The 21150-nt window shown below is 35.0% G+C and overlaps 1 protein-coding gene across 2 annotated transcripts in view; it reads right to left on the reverse strand.

Moving 5' to 3' along the window:
- Positions 1 to 21150, reverse strand: part of LOC150104252 (uncharacterized) — a 125363-nt gene that overhangs the window by 52633 nt on the left and 51580 nt on the right. The window lies entirely within an intron of this gene.

Here is a 21150-nt window from a genome sequence, read left to right on the forward strand (position 1 = left end):
ATGACATCATCAAGTGGTTCGGAAACTCTATACACAAATTGAGTCATCTTGCACAAAATGGAATGCAATGGAAGAATCATATCAAGATGGCAGCAGACACCTACGAGCATTGGACCCATGGTTGTTGTTGTTGATGAAAAGCTGCTACTACATATTAGGACGAACTCTTCGAATTCTTTCAGTTCAGGCAGTTTTTTTCCTTCGATGTAATGCAGCACTCAGAGTTAATGGTGGCGTCAGCATGCATGAAATTCTGAATGAACTATACTAATAATATTTGACAATGCAGCGCTGAACGTATACAATCAACATCGAAACAGTGCTGATGTCTACACACACTAGTTACCTATCAACAAATAATTTGTAGAATAATATCCTGAAAAAAAAATCATTGCAGCTTGAACTAGGTATCGCTGCACATTATATCATGACTGACATCACCTCTCTTAACCAGTAGAAATGCTCCTTTTATTTATTTTTTTTTCACCAAAAGTGCTCCGAAGTGTGATATGGAAATCGCAGCAGTTCGATTCGATGTGAAAAGAGATTAACCAGGAGCTCAAACGATTTACAGGAGAGGTTAGTACTTAGGACATTTTGACCTTTTCATTGATCCATTTCACTATCACTGTAGCTGCACAATCTCGATTTCCACGGAAACAGCTGCACATACATCCAACTTCAGTCATGGAAATCAACAATGCCTGCTACATAAATATGTAAAGAACATCTTTTCGTGGAAGAAGTGTAATTGTCCGGAACTATTTCTTCTGCATCCGAATCGTTGGATGTATTATCTTGGATGATGAATGCAATAAAATGCAACGCTTCTGGATAATTCGATACTTCTTGCATTCTGGATTTTATGAAATAGAACCACAACAATGACAATGAACTATGTTATACTCAAGTGCTTCTGCAAATTGGTTTAAGAAAAATGGGTGGGAAAACTTGATAGATTACACAGAATAACGAACAGTCAGTGCTTCCCTCGGTACATATACTGGTGATCACCCTAAAGTTAAAAAATTAATTTAGGTTTGTGTGAAAAAATTTCTGCTCCAATGCATTTTCGAAAATGATTGAGAATCTCAAGCTGAATAAACATCGCGATTACTCACAAAATATGCATCCTACACTAGATTAGGTGCATCTGTAGTTACATGTACATACAAATGTATGGGATGTGCATTTACAACTAGTTGTTACTTCTAGTCGCAATGCCTGCGAAAATTGGTAGCTTCAGTCTTCCGTGGTATTTCAATGAGGCACTTCTAATTTGTGTATTTATGCCATTCTTCCCACAGTGCAGGCATAGCCGCTCTTTAGACATCATCATAATAAAAATGTGAATTTTTAATACTTCTATCAATTGAAAAGGAGTTCAATCAGTACAATGTTTAAAAGAAAGATTTTCAATAAATAGGAAAACGGGGCCTTCGCTAGTTCTTCATGCATCTTATTTCTGGAACCATATCCAATAAGCAATGTCATATGAACATGGGGGTATAATTCTTATTGATTAAAGATCAAAAGAGTATTTGAAATTTGAATTTTTTTATCTTGTTCACCCCCCCTCCCCAATGACTATTAACACAACAATTTCGTATGTAGATAAAAAGAAAGAAGGAATCTGTTAACAAGTTTCTTAAAAGCTGGCTATTCCAAAGAACAAAGCAAGATGAAATGAAGGAAGATGAGAAGCTGATTGCTATATATTTTAGTTGAACTGTATACGGATGTCGACCTGCCTCTGTTCGTGTTCTTACATGATAAGAAAAAAAGCTAAGAAGTGATAGTGGCCAATTCTCTGTAGGAACCTATATTTTAAAAGCTTAATGCAGAAACACTGCTATAAGAAAATGACTTAATGGAGTCCGTGTGTGTGGGTGTGAGAGAAAGAGATGGGGGTGGATATCCTGTTAGGCAGATTAACTTCTGTATACAGAATTCTAAGGGAGATTTTGTGTGCACCACGCCAATTGTGAGAACAATATTCTAAGGTCGGTGAGATTTGGAATTTATAGTGTTAAGAGTTGAGCAGGAGAGAAACAGTGTTTGGAACGAAAAAGAATACCAAATTTTTTTACAGAGCGAGGAGGCTATGCTGCAATATGTTTATGCCATATTAAATCAGAGATTATCGAAAATAAGATGGAGATTGAAGTAGGTCATTTCTTCCGAGTAATAACTTGAATAAATATAATTATTTACTGGGGAAAAACTTTCATTGTACTATCAGTGTAATAAATGTTCAAAATGTAGCTTCAGTTTGGTTTTGGTGCTGATGGAAAATGCAACTTTATAAAGAACTGCGACGTGATTAGTGACTTGTAACATTTAAAATTCGCCCAATCTGTTGTATTCGTCTTGCGAATATGCACCACATACTTGTATTATACACCATGCTTTAATAATAAATCTGTTTTGACAAATAAAAATGGAAAGATTGTGGTTAGATAAATCTGTACACAAAATATATCTTCTTCTTCAGGTAGCTTACTCAGTGAGAGGGTGCAGCACCATGTCCTTCCAGTTCTCTCTGTTGGTGGCTTTCCTTTTTGTTTCTGCATAGCCATGTGATCCTATCCACGATCTTATATCTTCAAGCCATGTCCTTCGTTTTTTGCCTCTTGATCCTTTTCCCATAATTTTTCCTTCTAAAACTGTTAGCATCCTCTGTCTACTGAATCTCTCAGTACATGTCCTGCCAATCTCATCTGTCTGTGGATCATTTCTTTTTTGCATTTATATCTAATCCAAATTCTTTACCTTCTTCGATTAGAAGGTAAAGCCTTCTAAGATCTCTGTTTTTCATTCTCTGTAGAACATCTGTATTTGTCACATGTTTTGTCCATGGGATTTTCAGAGCTCTCCTATAGCACCACATTTCAAAGGCCATTATCTGTTGCCTTACTCTCTTCTTGAACACCCAGGTCTCACTTCCATATGTGAAAATTGGCCACACTAATGTTCTTATCATTCTTTTATTTGTCTCGATACTCACAGAACTTCTGAGCAGATCTTTATTTTTCCAGAATGCATCTTTAGCTATGGCTGTTCTTATTTTTATTTCTTTGTCTTGCTTTCCATCTGCAGTAAAGTAGGTGCCTAAATATTTGTTATTGTTTCTTATTGTTTATGAATATTTCTGGCTCGGATCTGCTTTCTTTTGAGATTTTCATAAATTTGGTCTTTTTTGCATTTATATCTAATCCAAATTCTTTACCTTCTTCAATTAGTAGCTGCAGTAATTTGATTAATTTGTTTCTGTTTTCTGCTATTAGAATGGTATCATCAGCTCAGCATATCTAAGGTTGTTGTATTTTATACCATTGATACTAATTCCTGTTTATTGTTTTTCAATCTTTTTCATCACTGTCTCACTATAGATATTAAATAGATCTGGTGAAAAGATATATGCATATACTCTGTATGATGACCTTAATATGAAGGTCAAAACATCGGGAAATTAAAATAATTATTTATAACATGGTTATAGAGTCCATTATTTGTGTAAAATGATTGTTTTGCTAATGTTTACACTTCCATTCTGTTGAAGTGACCATACCACCTGAGATTAGCTCTGCTAACACATTCCTGAATGCTAACAATGTCAGTTCTTTCCTAATATCCTCATTTTGAAAATGATATTGCCATTGATGTCATTTGATCATGCCCTTAATCTTTCTCAGGACTGTCATATCTGTGCTCTCTAGTCTTTGGTCCAGTGTTTTATTTCTAACCCAGCTCTCGGAATTGTATCATCAGCATATCTAAGATTGTTGTATTTTATACCATTGATACTAATTCCTGTTTATTGTTTTTCAATCTTTTTCATCACTGTCTCACTATAGATATTAAATAGATTTGGTGAAAGGATACAACCTTGTCTAACTCCTCTTTTTATTTTCACTACAGAAGTCTCATTGTTAAACAGCTGCACGTTCTGTTTGGTGTAAATCATTTTTATAATTTTAAGTACATGATCTTCTATGTCTAATATATGGAACATTTTATTATGCTTTACCCTATCAAAAGTCTTCTGAAAGTCTATGAAGCATATGTAAATATTCCTATTTCTTTCAAATGATCTTTCTATTAGTATTTTTAGTTCCAGGATAGCATTAATGGTTCCCATTCTCTTCTGACGCCTTTCTGTTGTTCACTCAATTCACCGCTTATGGCTCTTTCAATTTGTTTGTTAACAATGGTTAAAATAATTTTAGATGCATGGGATATTAGGCTCGCAGTTCTGTAATCCTCGCAATTTTGTGCATTATGTTTCTTTGGAATTGGTATGCAGATAGATGTTGTAAACACTTCAGGTAATTGTATTATTTTATAGATGTCTTGAACGGATTCCACTAAATAGTTATTATTGCCAGTCAAAGCTTTCAACAGATCAGCCGGAATATTATCGCACCCGGGGGATTTATTATTAGGAAGATTCTTGATTGCGTGTTCTACTTCCTTTACTGTGGGTATCTGTTGTTACGTTTAACTTAAGGTGTCGTGAATCATCATCATAGAGGTCTGATAAGTACTCCACCCATCTTCCATTTATCTTTTCCTTATCAATGATATGTTTCCATCTTTGTCCTTGATGTTATTAGACTGTGTACGTTTTGTTTTTCCATTAAGTTCTTTCACTTTCAGGAATGCTTCTGGTTTTGTTCCTGTTTTGTAATTCTTCTATCTCAGTGCACTGCCTATTTATCCAGTTTTCTTTCAATCTTTTACATAATTGTTTGATTCTTTTATTCAGAGTTTTATATCTTAACCGTTCTTCTTCATTTGCTCCTCTTTTTCATGTTCTTTTTCCATCAATAAGGTTGATTACCTCTTGAGTTATCCATAGTTTTTTCTTTCTTTCTTTCTTTCTTGTTTATTGATGTGGTTTTTAGCAGATGTTATGATAGCTGCTTGTAGTCTATTCCACTGAGAGGGTTCATTTTCGTTTTGCAACTGTGCAGACAGCAGTTCTGAAATATTTTCATTGCATTTTGATTTTATTATTGGATTTTGTACCATTTGCAGATCCCATTTTAGGGATTGACTTCTTTTAAATTTTATTGTTTTCAGGCGAATATTCATCTTCATTAAGACAGTCTATGATCAGATCCACAGTCAGCACTTGGCATCACCTTTGAGTTCCGTATTCCATTGAAGTAACGTTTACTGACTACAATATAGTCTAATTGACCGGACTTTCCCCATGTGTAACGTGCTGTTGGTTTTTGCTCAAAATAAGTATTAGTTAAACAAAATATATAAAATAACTATAAAATATTATATCCATAATATTATTATTGTTTTTTGTTTGAAAAAAAAATTTTCATGAAAATTTCAAACTCTGGAATTGTATAGTTAGTCTGTTAACAAGAAGAGGAAGTTTCCATCTTATGAGATAAACACTCCAGCTAGTCAAGTTAATCACTATCAGTTTGTTTACTATTAGTTACTTGGAAAGAGGTATGCAGTAACCTTGGACAAAATTACATTTAATGGATAACTGAGGCTGCTTAAAATTGCTACAGTTTTTTAAAGGTCACCTTTTAAAACTTCTTCAAGAGAAATGGCACACTTAACTCGATTAACTGTGCATGCAGATCTCTTCAAAGGGATAAAAAAAAGGCTTCGGAATTATCGAATAAATTACGAGTATTCTTTCTTTAAGTATACGCAGTGAAGTCTCGTTAAACTGTCACTCTTACAAGTGTAGGAATGAATTCAGTACTTTGCCAAATATATGCAGCCCTCTTTATACCTCTCACTCGTGCTGCCAAGGAGCGCGGCTACTTCCAAAGGTTCCGTGAACGTTAGTCAAACCCCGTCACTCGAGAAAAAGAAAGAAGCGTTGAAACTTGGCAAAGGAAAAGTTAACACTGTTCTGTAAGGTAATTTCCAACTAGGATTCACACATTTGAACCTTTTACGGGACATATCCATCAGAATTCAGGGCAGTAGGATGCATTTTAACTTTGTCGTTATTTTTGCAATGATAATTTACAATCTTTCGCATCCATTGTAAACCTATAGAGCATGAATATGTGGGTGTGCTAAGGGTGATATAATCTGAAATTATTCTAGTGACCAACATTTATAACACATTGAGTAGAGCAACATTTTCCCCTTAATCGAATTTTAATTGTGACTAAGATCAATTTTAAATATTTATGAGAACTCAATATAGCAGAGTTAAGACAAAAAAAAAAGTGGCGACGACGCTTTTTAGTTGGAAAGACCTGATTCAAGTCTTAGAGCCCAAAGGACATCAGAGCTCCATAACTTAACCTGAGTTAACCAGTCTCAAATACTGAGGAAGAACTTTTACTTCTTGAAAGCTAGGACATTTTCATCTACAGTACAGGCGAACCTATCAGAGAATACACGCCTTAACATCAAAGACTACGGAAATGGAATAATCACCCTATCTAGCAAAAGTTAAGTTCACGAAAACCAAATTTACTTGGCTAATTAGTAAAGAAAGATGGAGATGAGGTAGGAGGATATTTTTACAAACATGTCTGAACTATATAATTTGTCTTTGCGGTTTTAAATCAAGGACTTCATTAGTAAGTCATGCTGCTTACAACCAGCGGAATAATTACTTTAAGTTAAAAAATTAAAATCTCATTCGCAATATTTTAATGAAAAATTCGCCAAATATTTTTATCCCAGACATAAGAAAATTTAAGGAAGTTTTGTTGCTGTTAATAATGATGTAATTACCAAAGTCTTCAAGTGCATAAGCACAGCAGTAAATGTTTACATTTGCTGCTGTTTTTACTGATTTTATTTCTTTTCTCTTCCTATGGTCAGTTCATGTATTACTGTGTAAAGAAAATATTCAGTTCAGGAAGATACAGGGAACACGGTGTAGACAAATTCTATCAGCCAAAAAAAAAAAAAAAGAGTTTCATACAATATTTAGCTGTCCTATTCCATTTATCTAAGAGAAATTATCATTTCAACCTTTTTTGCGTGAGAATTTAGTTTGTTAAACTCTTGGAAAGCGACATTTTTTAGTTTAAGTGATATTTTATTTGAACCTATCAGTTACAAATTAACTCAGTGGATGTGGCGTTTGCACACCACAACGCTTGACCGCACGAAGGAAGACTTCTTGTTTTCGAACCCAGTCGGCGACTAGAAGAAATTTTTCTAAGCCTTTTTTCGACCAGTTCCCGAGTAAATCGATCTCTGGCACGGGCAAGCAGGTTTTTTCTCCCGGAAATTCGGGTTTTTCGTCCCGTAAAATCAAGAAAATCGACCGTAGAACCCACATTTTTTCAGACATTAAATACGAGTGTTAAGGTCAGGGACCACGAGATGGCGGCACTTGTTGAGCCGTCTCTCTTCACTGCGTGCTGCTTAATTAGTGATAGCCTTGGGCCAGCTATCTCTGATTGGGTACCAGTGGAGATGAACTGTCCAGTCAATCTCCAAAAGTTAGATAGGGCTAAAACGGCCTCGTCTGCTCCCTATATACGGAAATAAAAAGGCGTTAACTTATTATTATTATAGTTACAAATTCGTACTTTTACAATCTCCTTTCTTTCTTTCTTCTGCCGATCTGGCATTATGGAAGATCGACAGAAGAAAGGATTGATTCTGGTATTCCGTTATGGGACTTTTTCTATGCCCTTTTTTCTGATGGTTCCTGCATTACTTGATCTCTAGTGCTGGAAACTAAGACATTTTCCCCTGAAATGCTGGGTTTAAATTCCGCAACTCAGAAAATTCGACGGTGGAAGTTGCGCTATTGGGTTGCAACAGCTGTCTCCAGTAATCTTCTCGTTTAAGTTTACAAATTTTCCGTTGGCCCGACCTCAACTACTGAGATCACAGGGCATATATAAAACTTGATTACCAACAAGTTTTAGAACCCTCCCCCCCCGCCATACTGTCTCTGAAGAAAGAAAGTGCACCAGAAGATTCACTTTTAATACTTATATAAAAGGAAATATATTTATATAAAAAATGTATATAAAATGAAAAACTGCATAATCATTAATATACTTCACTGCCCTGCTATTATTTTTACAATTACATTTCAAGAGATGTGTAATTTGGTACGAGTTGTATTTGAATGTCCGCATGTAATCGTTGTTGTATGTTAAGATGACTTCCAGCGCAAAATCACAAAACTGGTCTTTCATTTATAATAATTGTACTCCACAAACCATTTCCATTTCTTTCAGAAATGGAATAGCATTTATTATTTTATGTCTTCATTCTTCGATATTTAATTTACCTAACAAATCATTACAATTGATCTTAGTTGCAATAATTCTATTTAAAAAAAAGTCATCAATGCCTGAGCTCACAAAATAACGTTGAAGATACTCACTAGAATTATTATTATTGCATGAGAACGACTTTTATAGCACTGTACGAAATCAGTTTCCTTACCGAAGGAAACTGATTTCGTACAATGAAGGCCTAAAGTACCATGAAAAGAGACCATGTCGAATTTCTAGAGCACATTCCAAAATTATCTGAATTACTTTAGCCAACCACCACAAAAATACGTTATACATTTTTAACCTTTATCGGTGGGATTATTATACAAAGATGGGTTTTCATGTTTCAGGATGGTTGATTTTGTTTGCTTGATACTATAACTCCAACATGTCTTGTATTTTAATGAACATTCCATTATCGGCCATGTATTTCTGTCATGGCTCTCATGGCCCCACTCTCTTGTAAGAGATCAATATTGAATGCACTTTATTCTACGCTGTCATTATGCATAATATTAACAACTGGTGTGTGAGCAGTGAAAGCCCAGCTTTGGAAACCATCTTAACATACAAAACAACGATTATACTGCCGACATTCAAGTACAGCCTGTGCCAGTTTACACGGCATTTCTTGAAAGATCCAAAAAATGTCAGGGCCCATGAAATATATTACTGCTTTAATTTAGAAAGATAAAGTGGGTTATCTCACCATTCATCAACTACGTTCATTTCTTTTAACACTGTAATAACGACAAAGAAGAGGGATGATTGATCTAAAGTGACCATCTTCTTTCCGATGGTCACTTTACTATGTCGGAAACTCTACGAAATATTGCTTTTACCATATCACTGGAATAATTCTTGCTACAATTATTAATTACTGCTACAGTTAGCCACAGTAGTACAAGGAGGAAAATTCTGAATATTGTAGGTGGCTTAATAAATATCGAAAAATTTTAGTCGACTTTGGAAAGGACGATTTCTGTGTCGTCAAGTATTTCGGTGGAGAATAATTATTAATATCCAAGGTTGGATTCTAATAATGTGACTGGATTAAAGAAATACTGTTAGGTTTAAGGTTTTGTGACCTTATGAAAATATTACTTCATGTAATTATAAATCTAATGAAGAAACTTTTATATCACTCGCGCTTACAAAACTTATAACTTACGTGTCGTATGTGGACAAAGTTATGTAGTATTGTTTGCCCTTATGAAAATACTTGATTATTATGCATATTTGATTTATATAGCTGAAAATTTATTTATTTAGGTGAAAAATTCTTGCATATTATATACATAAGTAATAGTCGGAGGGGTGCAATATCAACATAATCATCAACAATTAAAAAGCACGATTGCATTCGTTCGCTTCCATGTTTGTTACCTTTCCTAATAGACAGAAACATTCAACTGAATTAATAATATTTTCATAGCGTCTAATCTCTAACACTTTTCACGTGTTGAAATCCATTGAAGCTATGGTCATTCCATCAGTTCCTCTCGATTACATATTTTCATTATTTCATTTCGATTTGTGTTAACTGATACTCTCTCAATATATTTTATAGGTTAATAAGCATAAATAGCAAATTAACATATCCGATGACATAAGAATTGTATAGTACAATTACAATGTACTGAATAACAGGACAGATATGTACATCGCTCTTTTAGCTTACCACTAATCCTTCATATGATATTAGCTTCTTAAAGTGATTTCGTTTCCTTTTCTATTTTCCCCCAAATGTCCGATTTCTTCCATTGTATACCTCCCTTCCATAAGTGGTTAAGCCATAACCTAGTTAATCTGCTTAGTAAGTCTACTCTTGATCTATTACCTTCGAAGATTGAGGAAATAACTTTCAAATGTTATAACTTGACGTATGATATCTAATTCCATGGATGCCTGCAATCCCATCTATTCAGAGCAATTAACGTTTGCTCTTGGAAATTTAAACAAGAGTGCACAGAACTTCAAATAGGATTCTTTACGCACACGAAGTATTATATTCAATATGCTTTACACACACACACTCACTCACTCCTTGGCATAAGATCTAATTAAGGTCTCAATTATTGTTTTTAGAGATGTACCTACAAATAGGCATGAGTATGACCTTCACATAATACATTCTTATATAGTGTACTTTTTAAACAAACTATATTCTTTCATGTTAACTACTTCAGCAAAGAAACCGCTCCTTCATGCGCTCATCAAAATTGAGGTCATTTAATATAGGCATGGCGGTAATTAAAATATAGCAGTACACGAAGTAATATACAATACGTACCTGAACTGAATATTAATCTGAAAAAGTATTTATATTTTAATCTGTTATATTCAAGTTGTGCGTATCGTAGGTTTTGTTGGAAACACTAAAATCTCACCTTAAAGATAATGGTGGTGGTGCTGCTGTTAACGTATCTGAGCTTTTGACAGAGTAATTTAGCGCTGCAAAGAGTTCACTGTACAGACTGCCAACATTAAATGAATACAGTATTTCCTAAAATAGTAGAATAACCCACTTTACACCTTCCTTTGGAGCAGAAGATTAAAAAGAGTTTTTATTTTTTAGCTTAGTCGAAGCTAAACACATCTAGTGTTCGCGACATATCACATTTATACATTATTGTTTCACAAATTTTGGCAATAAATCCTGTAACTTAAATAACAGGCAGGTGACCAAACATCATTAGTAAAGCAGCTTGATTCCATCTTCTTTGCAAACTTTATTTGTAAAACAGCTTAATTCCTTTCAAGCTGTTTTACAGCTTTCAGTGTTGGAAGGGTATCGATGATTAATATCCTTGCCAAGTTTCAGATAGCAGTTTTCTTTCATCTACACAAAATATTTCTGAATAGAAATAATTGAGGGCAAGAATCAGATGTAATGAGGACTGCCAATGCTTAAAAAAATCACTTTTTTTTCACTGATATGCGCACACAAAATATTGTGCATATCACAAAAAAATACACATTTTTGTGATATGCACATTATAAAGATAATTGGTACTATAACAATTTCCTAAAGAGTGCAGTCGATTCAACCATTACATTGTAAAGTAGCGAAAGATTAGACTGAACTGATGTCATTTTATGTATTTTGGTCTGTCGCATGCTTATAATCCTTTTAACTAATTAGTACTCGTACTATAACCGATCTGAGACAGCTTGTAACTGAGAATTTTTTCTTCATTTCGATACAGAATTCTACAAAAATAGAGCTATGCTCTAAATTAAATTGTTAATGTCAAAATTAATCTACGTGGGCTGTTCAATAAGTAATAAGACTAATTTTACTGTGGCGAAACCACTCATCACAATATTAATTTCTGTGGAATAAAGAAATGTTGCTGTCTGTATTAACAAAAGAGGTTGATAGATGGCGTATACGGGCTGATGTGCCAGAGTGTCACGTGACTAAACGCAAGTGCTCATCGGCGCGCCTACGAGATGCGACCAGTCTTCGAAATGGAAGCGTCTTTGGAACAGCGTTATGCGATTAAATTTTGGGTGCGTTTGCAAAAATCGGCATCGGACACTTTTAACATGATACGCGAAGCTTTCCACGATGAAGCAATGTCGAGGGCAAGTGTTTTTCGCTAACATAAAACTTTTAAGGAAGGAAGGCAAAATGTGGAAGATCTTGAACGTGAGGGAAGACCTTCAACGTCCATTACAGAGACGATGATCAACACAGCAGCGATTATCATCAAGCACGTCAAAAGGAAGCGTCCATTGCTGAAGAATGGCTTCTTATTGCATCAGGATAATACAAGGCAACATATTGCTGGTTGTGTAGTGGACGTTTTGCAGAACAACACAGATATCCTACCACACCCTCCATGTCCTGATCTCGCACCGTGCGATTTCTGGCTGTTTCCTCAGCTCAAGAAACCACTAAGAGGCCGCCATTTCGAAAGCAACAAAGCATGTGTAAAAGCTGCGGAGGCGGTTTTGAAAGAACTCTCAAAAAACGGACTCTCACGTGTTTAAGAAGTGGACGCAACGTTGGGACAAGTGCATCGCGTCTCACAGTAGTTACTTCAAAAAAGACCATGTAAATGATGACGATTAAAGGTAATCTGTTTTCTGTATAAATATAGTCTTATTACTTATTGAACAGCCTACGTAGAATACATTAATAAGTATTAATGCATAAAGCGACTCCAACAAAGTATATATAATGACATTGTTTTACATTTAAAGTTCAGCTAAAGTTGTGTTACTTAGAACATAGATGAATCCAAGAAGAAATAACCCCAGAAGATAAATTACGTTATTAGGGAGACGGAATGTCGTAGTCTTCCTGATCATAATGCCATTTACATTGTGGAAATCACGAAAGATTGTAAAGCATATAATACATTAGCACCGTGAATGTAGTAAGGTACTTCGTAATCTTGTCTCGGAAAGACACGGTACTTCTGGTACTTTTTTTTTTATGCAACTGCGACAGATAACGATCCTTATTATTTGTTTGCATATTTGTTCTATATTTATATTTATTATAACATGTAAAGTTTTGAAATATTATAAACAAAAACGTGAAGTAAATGAATAAATTTAGCAAGAAATGTTTAAATTAATAAGAATCCCTGAGTTTCTTCTTTGCGGTGGAAAGAAATGGAGAAAAATATTGATTTTTTTTTCGATTAGAAACGCAGCATATTAACGTAATTTTAGAGATAAAGTTTAACACAAACATAATCCACTTAAATGATTTATCTTATGATTTCAAAATATGATAGTGTTGTTATCCAGAAATATTTTTTTATGAAAATTAGAGATAAAAGTTCATGTTTACTTACGAGTATTTTTTTTAATTTGAGACTTGATGAGCGGAGCGGTGTTTGGAAATATGTCACACCATTTCAAAAACGCTTCACATAATTTAAGAATGGCATCACCCGTTGAGTGAATTGCTCATTTTTGATGACACGGAACATTTCTAATTCATCAACTCTGTTTCGAGGGCTGTTTGTCATTCTTGTTTGCTCTCTTATGTGCTTCGAATATGTTGAATTCGCTTTGCATTTCATAACCATCGTGCTTTTTAATATTCTTACGTTTTTTTTTTCTGATAGTTTTGATATCACGTCCCAAACTGTTCCTGGCACTTTATATGGTCATTATTAAATTTATGTACTGTTTGTATTACTGACTTTTGTGCATTTTCTCTGGGTTGAAACTGATTAATTTTTTATACTGCGTGCTTACACAGAATAAGTCGGAGAGGGATTTGAGATATTCATTATTTTCTGCTCGTGATGCAGTTCTGTTTGCTTTGCGTTTTTTCGCTACACTGAGGGAAGCACTAGACCGTGCATATGGGTTTGCTTTCTAAATAGCTTCTTATACTGCAGAACACTAATAGTATAATTTGTTACTGCAGCCTGAACAAACACAGCTTCACCATCTGGGCACAGTGGTTCACCGCAGTTGTTATGTAACATCTTTATGCGTTCAGAAATCGCGTATGTTAACTCAGTCTCTGTCCCCAGTTATATCCATTTGTTAATTTTAATAATAAATTAATACTTATTATTACATTATAATTTTATTTCTTATAGATTAGTCTATCAGAAAATGAGTAAAAACAAAAAATCCCTCGTTTAGTTAAAGAGCAAAAGCGCACAATAACAATCCAGAAGTTGATAGCAACCGTATTTTCTCCATAACAATATGCAGAAAATCACGGTTAACTCTTTAAATTAGACTGACTGAAAATTCGAATAACTCTTTGATATTTGGAGAATTATTGTCGCATCCCCTTCGTGCCTTTGTTGTTGGCGCGTTCTCTTCCCCCCCCCCTCCTTGCTGTGGATCCTAGGGTTCACGAAACTAAAAGTTTGTACATGTGTTCACGTTAATACTTCAAAGTTTATTCTAAAAAAAAGCGCGTACATACATATTTTTCCATATCATTGCTATTATTTCAACGGTCTACTAGGAGACATTAGACAATACAGGACAGCAAAGGTCCGAACAACAAATTACCGAATTTCGATTCTGTATTATTATGACAATATTAAAAATAGATGCAGTCTTCTTATGTTTCGATTGGAGAGTATTATCGTTACTTATAAGAAATTTACTTTACACGAGAATTTTTAAACATTTTATTTTTTAAACTAAAATTTTAATAACTTCAGAACTTTGTATTTTTGTAAAATAACAGTTCTCTTCTAATATATCTATTGCCCTTTAGTTCTCTTAATATGTATTGAAATTATGCTTTCCTTCTAAAATTAAAATTAATGCACGCGCTCGCTCAAGCACCCTGCACGCATCATTGTTTGCTGTTTATCTTTGTCTTCTCTGTGTTAAAAGGTAATATCTCTCTTTCCCCTTATTAAAATTTGCAATGATGAAAAGGCGAGTTCAAATATAGAGAAGCGCATGAGCTCAGTTAGTGATTTAAATTTTCAATATTTCTAATCTTAGAAACTTAGAGATCATTATCTTGAGAAAAGGACCGGAAGGTAGCAAACATCCAGGGAATATACAATATTGAGAGGGTTATTACGTAGGAATAGAAACAAAGATAGAACTGGTAAGCGATGCGTGAAGTTAGGATATAATAAAGCGAGTGAGAGCAAGAGCGGCTTCGCTGATATTTTAATGTTGAATGAAACCCTACTGTTTGAATAGTAACATCATGGGTTTCACTCTCTACAAGAATGAATTTGTAAAGGCAGAATGTCATTCAAACTTGAAATAAAGTCATTTATGTTAGTCATTACTTTTGTTTGTTGTGAAGTTAATGAATTCAAATTTCTCCTCCAACAACTGCTTCTGTCATACATGTTTGAGAGGATTTTGGCTTTAGGAAGTCTCCTCTCCTTTGTGTGTGTGTGTGTGTCATTTAAAGAACATGTTGTAACAAATTTAATTAACTTTTTGGATTTTCTTTACTTTGGTCGTTTGTAGGTCCTTGAGACCGATGGCCGACCAAGAATCCTCGATTTCCAAAACCGTAATTTAGTAGGATAATGTACGACGATTATTCTTACGTTCATGAAATGTATTTTGTCTATAGTTTGCGTGTGTTCCCTAGCTGGTTTAAAGGCTTTAAGGATGAAAATCCAACTTTCATCTGAGATCGGCTAACTCACTTTCACTTGAAAAACTTATAAGTTCGTATCCTACGGGTTCCGAATCCAGGTCTTTTCAACCAAAGGATATCAAGTGAGTTACGAAAGCTTTGCATTTTTCTGGACAGAAAAATTATTTTTAAAGTTCTGGAATAATCTAAATGGATATGAAACTATAAACTAATTCTAAAATACTTCCTGTTTTTTCAAATAACTTGAGGTTGAAGTCCAGTTCATGTGATATTTACTGCTAGTATCTTCTAAAGAAAGCTAAGAAAAAGTTTTTTTTTTTATTGAAATGCTTTATGCATTCTGTTTTATAGTAAAAGTTTCGTACATCTAACTTCGTAGTATACCTGAACCTGTGATTCATGTAACTCTTTTGGGCTTAAGTATGAAATGATATGGTGCTGACTACCAACCTTCCAACTTTCTGAACCCAGAAATCCGATACGGTCTTTTACCCCGTAAATACCACTTTTATTTGTGTCATTTTGAGAGCATTTTAAATAGTATACATTTGTATTTTATTTTATTATGTTTATAAATGTCTGAGGCCTTTTAAAATATATTGTCTTTACTTCCTTTTTTTCCATTCTAATTCTATTTTTGGATTATTTTATATTTTCAGCTATTTTAATTCCCATCTCGTAATCTTCGCTATATTTATTTATTGTCGTCATAACACATCCGTTACTTCCGATATTGCATGGGTTTCGTATATTTTCCACCTCGATGATTATTTTTATTCCAACTTCATATTTTAACAAACCTTGAAACATATCTCAACCCCAGAGGAAGCCATTAAATTCCAAAGGTTTGATATTTCCAGAAGAGTAAATATCACAATGGTAGGCTGATGATATCATTACACGATTGTTGTCGTTAATGTTTTTTTTTTTTTAATATTTGAGTCCTGTCCTGTTAAGTGCCATCTCCATTCAGGAGGTTGGCTATTATGGATCTCTACCAGAGATCTATAATATGTTAGAACGATGCGATGGGGAGGCTCTTATCTCTTTCATCTCGCAGTTAGTGTCCTATGTCGGTAAATATGCATGTTCACAAGGAACATGCATATCTAGACACAGAATGCTAATCTATGTTTTGTGTTAGACCTGCTAACGCACGTTTGACTGAAAAGCCTTGATAACGTTTCCTCGCGTCATAGACAGGATTCGAATCCATGTCTTTCCATCTCCGTCAAAATCAACTGAGCTACAAAGGCTTATAATTTAGACTAATCGTTACAAAAAACGGTGCACTATTGTAGGGAGCTTCGTATTCATAAAGCTTTCATTATTTCATGCTTTCGTACATTTATTATGTATTTCCCATTATTAAGTGAGGACGCGTGTCGTTAAGACTATCCTTCTTCGTATTCCGCCTTAGGTCTTAGACCTGTTGCAACAATGTTTTCCACCTTTCTATGGTTTTCTAATACTTGATTTCTATTTTTCTGTTCGTTTACATTTTTCTCTTCTGTCATCATGCTTTTGCCATTCCTTTTTCTGTTTCATTTATGCGCTGGTTGTAGGACACAGTTTTTGTATATTTCTTCATTTATGATCTTATCGAATTCTCTTTTTTTTACCACAATTTTCTTAAGTTTTTTCATTTCTCTAATAGTGTTTAACTGTTTGATCTTAACGTTTCAGCTCTTGTTTCAGATGCATAAGTTAAGATTAGTCTTATTGTATTTTATTTTCTGTTATTCCTTCTGAATGAATCTGAATTCGTTAGTATTTAAAATTCATCACTTTTTCGATTTTTATGTTTGTGTATTTCTGCCTTACACCTGATAGTTGTCTACTAATGGTTATAGTTTGTTTGTTTTTTCAATTAATATTTGCATATTATATTTTTTGGAAAATGTGTTGGAAATGAAATACACTGCTTGGAAAGAAATCGCCGGGCATTCCCATGGGCAAGGTGCATCGTTCTATGTAACGAGTCACGTGTTTGTAGTCGGTATAGATTGAAAGAATATGATGCTCCTAAGTCAATGCAACTGTGTCCGGATGAAATGGCTGCGAGAAGGGAGCTCACGGAGTTTGAAAAGGACGTTGTGATAGGATGCCAGGTTGCAGGCTTATTTGGTTGGCAAATTGTCATCTCAGGTCAACAATCAGTGACATCATACTGGGATGGAAACGCACGTAGTCAACTGCAAGTGCTACCCCAAGTGGACGACCCACCACACTGACCGAACGTGACCGTAGGGTGCTACGAAGGATAATATATAAAAACCGCCATTCGTCGGCAGACACGTTGAATGCGGAGTTCCGGGATGGAACACGAATCTGCACAAAAATATTTAGAACTGAGGCTCACAACACGGGTTTCCATGGTAGAACCGCAAAATACAAGTCCCGTATTACCCGAACCAACATGCAGCGTCGTCTTCAGTGATGCAAAGAGCGTGTACAGTGGGACGTGGAAGCTTAAAAAGCTGTGTTATGGAGCGACGATCACCACGTTACACCCTCTACCGAGCACGTGGACTGGTGTGGTGATGCCTGATGAACGTCTCTTACCAGAGTGCGTAATTCCAACTATGAAATTTGGAGGTCGCGGTGTGATGGTACGGTCCTGTTTTTCCTGGTTCGGTCTCGAAATTCTGTTTCTGGTGCTCCGAGAGGCATATGAACATTCTGGACAATGCAATGCTTCCTACTTCATGGCGTTTCTACTGAATTGACCATTGTCTCTTTCGGCAAGACAGTGCGCCGTGTCATAAGGCTGCTGCTGTAACTGTGGTTTACATGAACGTCACCACACTTGACTAGCCTCTACAGAGTCCTGATCTCAATTATTGAACATTTGTGGTATAAACTGTAGTGTTGGGAGAGGTCAACGGACGTCTGCCACACAATATTCCAGGATCTAATTACGTGTCTACAGGAAGAAAGGTCCAAAAGTACCATTCATCGCTATTGTATGCTAATGGAAAGTATGTCCCATAGGATTGCTGCAGTCATCGCAGCGAAAGGAGGTCCTACACCTTATTAAGGTGGACGCCATGGTGTCCGTTAACTTCTTTCCAAGCAAGGTACTTCTTTTTGTAAGTTATCTTCTGTGTCTGTTTCAATTACTACGTTATGTGCATAGTAGATTAGATTTAGTATATTGTTATCAATTTATTCTATTCATCTTTTAGTTCCATTGTTATTTCATCGATTAAAACATTGAGCAGTTCATTATTGTACTGCCTTATTACATATTATTTGTATAAATATCTTTGATAAGATTTTTTATGTTTTTTCACTATATTTAAAATATCTTGTAACCTTGTGCTATTAAATGCTTTTTGTGGATTTATAAAGCATATAAAAACTACTCTATAAGCTCCAACCGAGAAACTGTAACAAACCTCATCCCGGAAAAGCTAAAGGCAAAGTCCATTAGCGTGGCGGACCTATGGAGACTAGGAGAAACCAAAACAGACCAAAAACTCTGTTGAATACCTTAGCAATTGTATGTCAGAAAGATATATTCATTATAAGTAGACCTGGTAGGTGCATAGTTAATTGCTAAAATATAGGGCTAAAAGTTCAATTTGGCATAAATAAGAAAATAGGATAAAAGCATATTATAGATCCATCCATATTTTTATAGCCATATATAGAAAGAAACTTAAGTTTTGCACTACTTAATCTTAATCCTTTAATCATATTAGTCTATGTTACTTTTTGTTTAATTTTATTTTTCAAATAAGTACTGAATTTAAATTTCCGGCTCTAATGATAATTTCTGTTGTTTTTATTTTATCTAGTTTATTGTAATTCTTTGTCAAATGCATTTATTTCTGTATGTTTTTGTTTCCCCTCTTCAGGACTGTTAAACACTTGTGAAATTTATTGTGTGATCTTTTATCTTTACCATAATGCGCCCCAGTTGTAAAGTACCCAAATTAACCGTAGGCGAGACCTATGGTTAATTTTAGGTGTATTGGTGTTATCTTCCTAGATCTTCCTGTGCATTTCTTGACGTAGGAAGTGTGAAATCTTGGTAGTCAGAAGTGGAAACGATTAGCCAGAAGTTCGGAGTCAGTAAGAGTTCGGGTTTGTAAGATACTATGAAAAAAAGCTACGGTCTGAGTTTCTATTGAAGTAATGCTACACAGAAGCCATAGCGATCAACAAACAGCTATACTGATGAAAACAATATCGTGACTACAATCGATGGGTGGGTGCGTAAGTGAGTGTGGTATAGATGTGCTCCTGGAAAGATCGTTTTATGCTCCAGAATATCGAGGAAGTTTCGGAAGCTTTTCTTTTGGTACGAACTCCACTTTTGTAATGTCCGGAGGTACTTCAGTGAATATATAACACGATAATGTAGTCTTCCTACACTATAGAAGCTGTAATGAATAGACCATGTTTATTTCGACATCACAGTACTTGCACGCAACAAACAGTACGGTCCACAAGTTTTAGGACAAAAATTATAAAAAATCAAAAACACACGATAAAATATATTTGTTATTAGAAATGCAATCTGTTGGCATCTATACATGCTCTAGCGTGGTCGTACAGTTTTCGTACAACTGCAGAAAATTCCGCTTGTTCGATTGTTTTTAATTCATCAGTTAGTTTATTTGGATGGCTAGAACATCAGCAAATTGGCCAGCTTTCGGATTCATTTTCAACTTGGAGAACAAAATAGTCCGGCGTGGATAAATCTGGTGAAAGGAGTGATAAAGGGTAGAATACTTTTGTGTCAAAAGTGACACACATTTTCAGCTTTGTTTCAAGGCATGTTTGACAGAACGCGCAAAATGATCGTTCTTCAGCAATACAGAGGCATTGCTTTTCTGAGTTCAAGTCGATGCCATTTATTTCGTTATTCTTTCTGCCTACTCCTGTCTATGTTTGCTGATAGAGATCACTCTAGTACTGTTCGCATGACAAACAAGTCCTAATACTTATGGACCACACTGTACAGATTAGCAAGGCACAGATGTCATAGTTCAGTACAGCGTGAAAGATACGCTGCTTACATTTAGTAAGTAGTGTATATTTTCTCTGTAATCATGACTGCTACCATAGCAATGCATGAAAGGGGACCAGTAAGTATGTCATTTTGACATACTTACTTGCGTTACTTGCATCAGAGGCGTTACTTGCATCAATGTTTACCAGATTATTAAGAAATAAAATCTTTATTCATCTCCTTTTATGCATTACACCAGTGTTTTCCAAAGTGTTGTTTTGAGGAATTATCCAAATATGAAACGGAGTTCTGTGAGAACATTTGGATGCTTGCGATTTTTTTCTCAACTATGACTGACGAAAAAATCGATTTCATGATAGTAATTGCGTAGTTAGGTATGAAAGCGTAGTACTCTGGATTGTAGTAGAAGTCACTACCAGAGGAAACCGTGTGATATTCTATATCCCAATGAAGTACTCGTCAGTGTTCTTGTGCGTGCATGGAGAGAAGAGAGCGAGTGGGGGAGAGTAGATAACTTAGCAGGAGATTAGCTGAATTCAAATGCAATCAAGAAAGCTTAGAATTAAAACATCCTAGAAGCTGCTAAAATATTTTAATATTTTAAGATATTTTTCTCTCTAAAAATCAAATCGATGGCTTAAGCGAAGGATTACACCCAAAAAGTTGTGATTTTTAGGATGATTCTCTTTCACAGATTGATGCCAAAATCTATACGGTTGGTTGTTATAGTAATTTAAACCGGATTGTAACACATGAACATCGAAGAAAAGACTCCATCGTGTTAATAAATATATTTGAAACGCAGGCGGGTTTCAAATAATATGCCTAACTTAATGCCTCAAAAA

The sequence above is a fragment of the Typopeltis vanoorti genome, chromosome 8 (assembly GCF_054136105.1).
Source record: "Typopeltis vanoorti isolate ZY-2024b chromosome 8, IOZ_Tvanoo_1.0, whole genome shotgun sequence".
Classification (NCBI taxonomy): domain Eukaryota; kingdom Metazoa; phylum Arthropoda; class Arachnida; order Uropygi; family Thelyphonidae; genus Typopeltis; species Typopeltis vanoorti.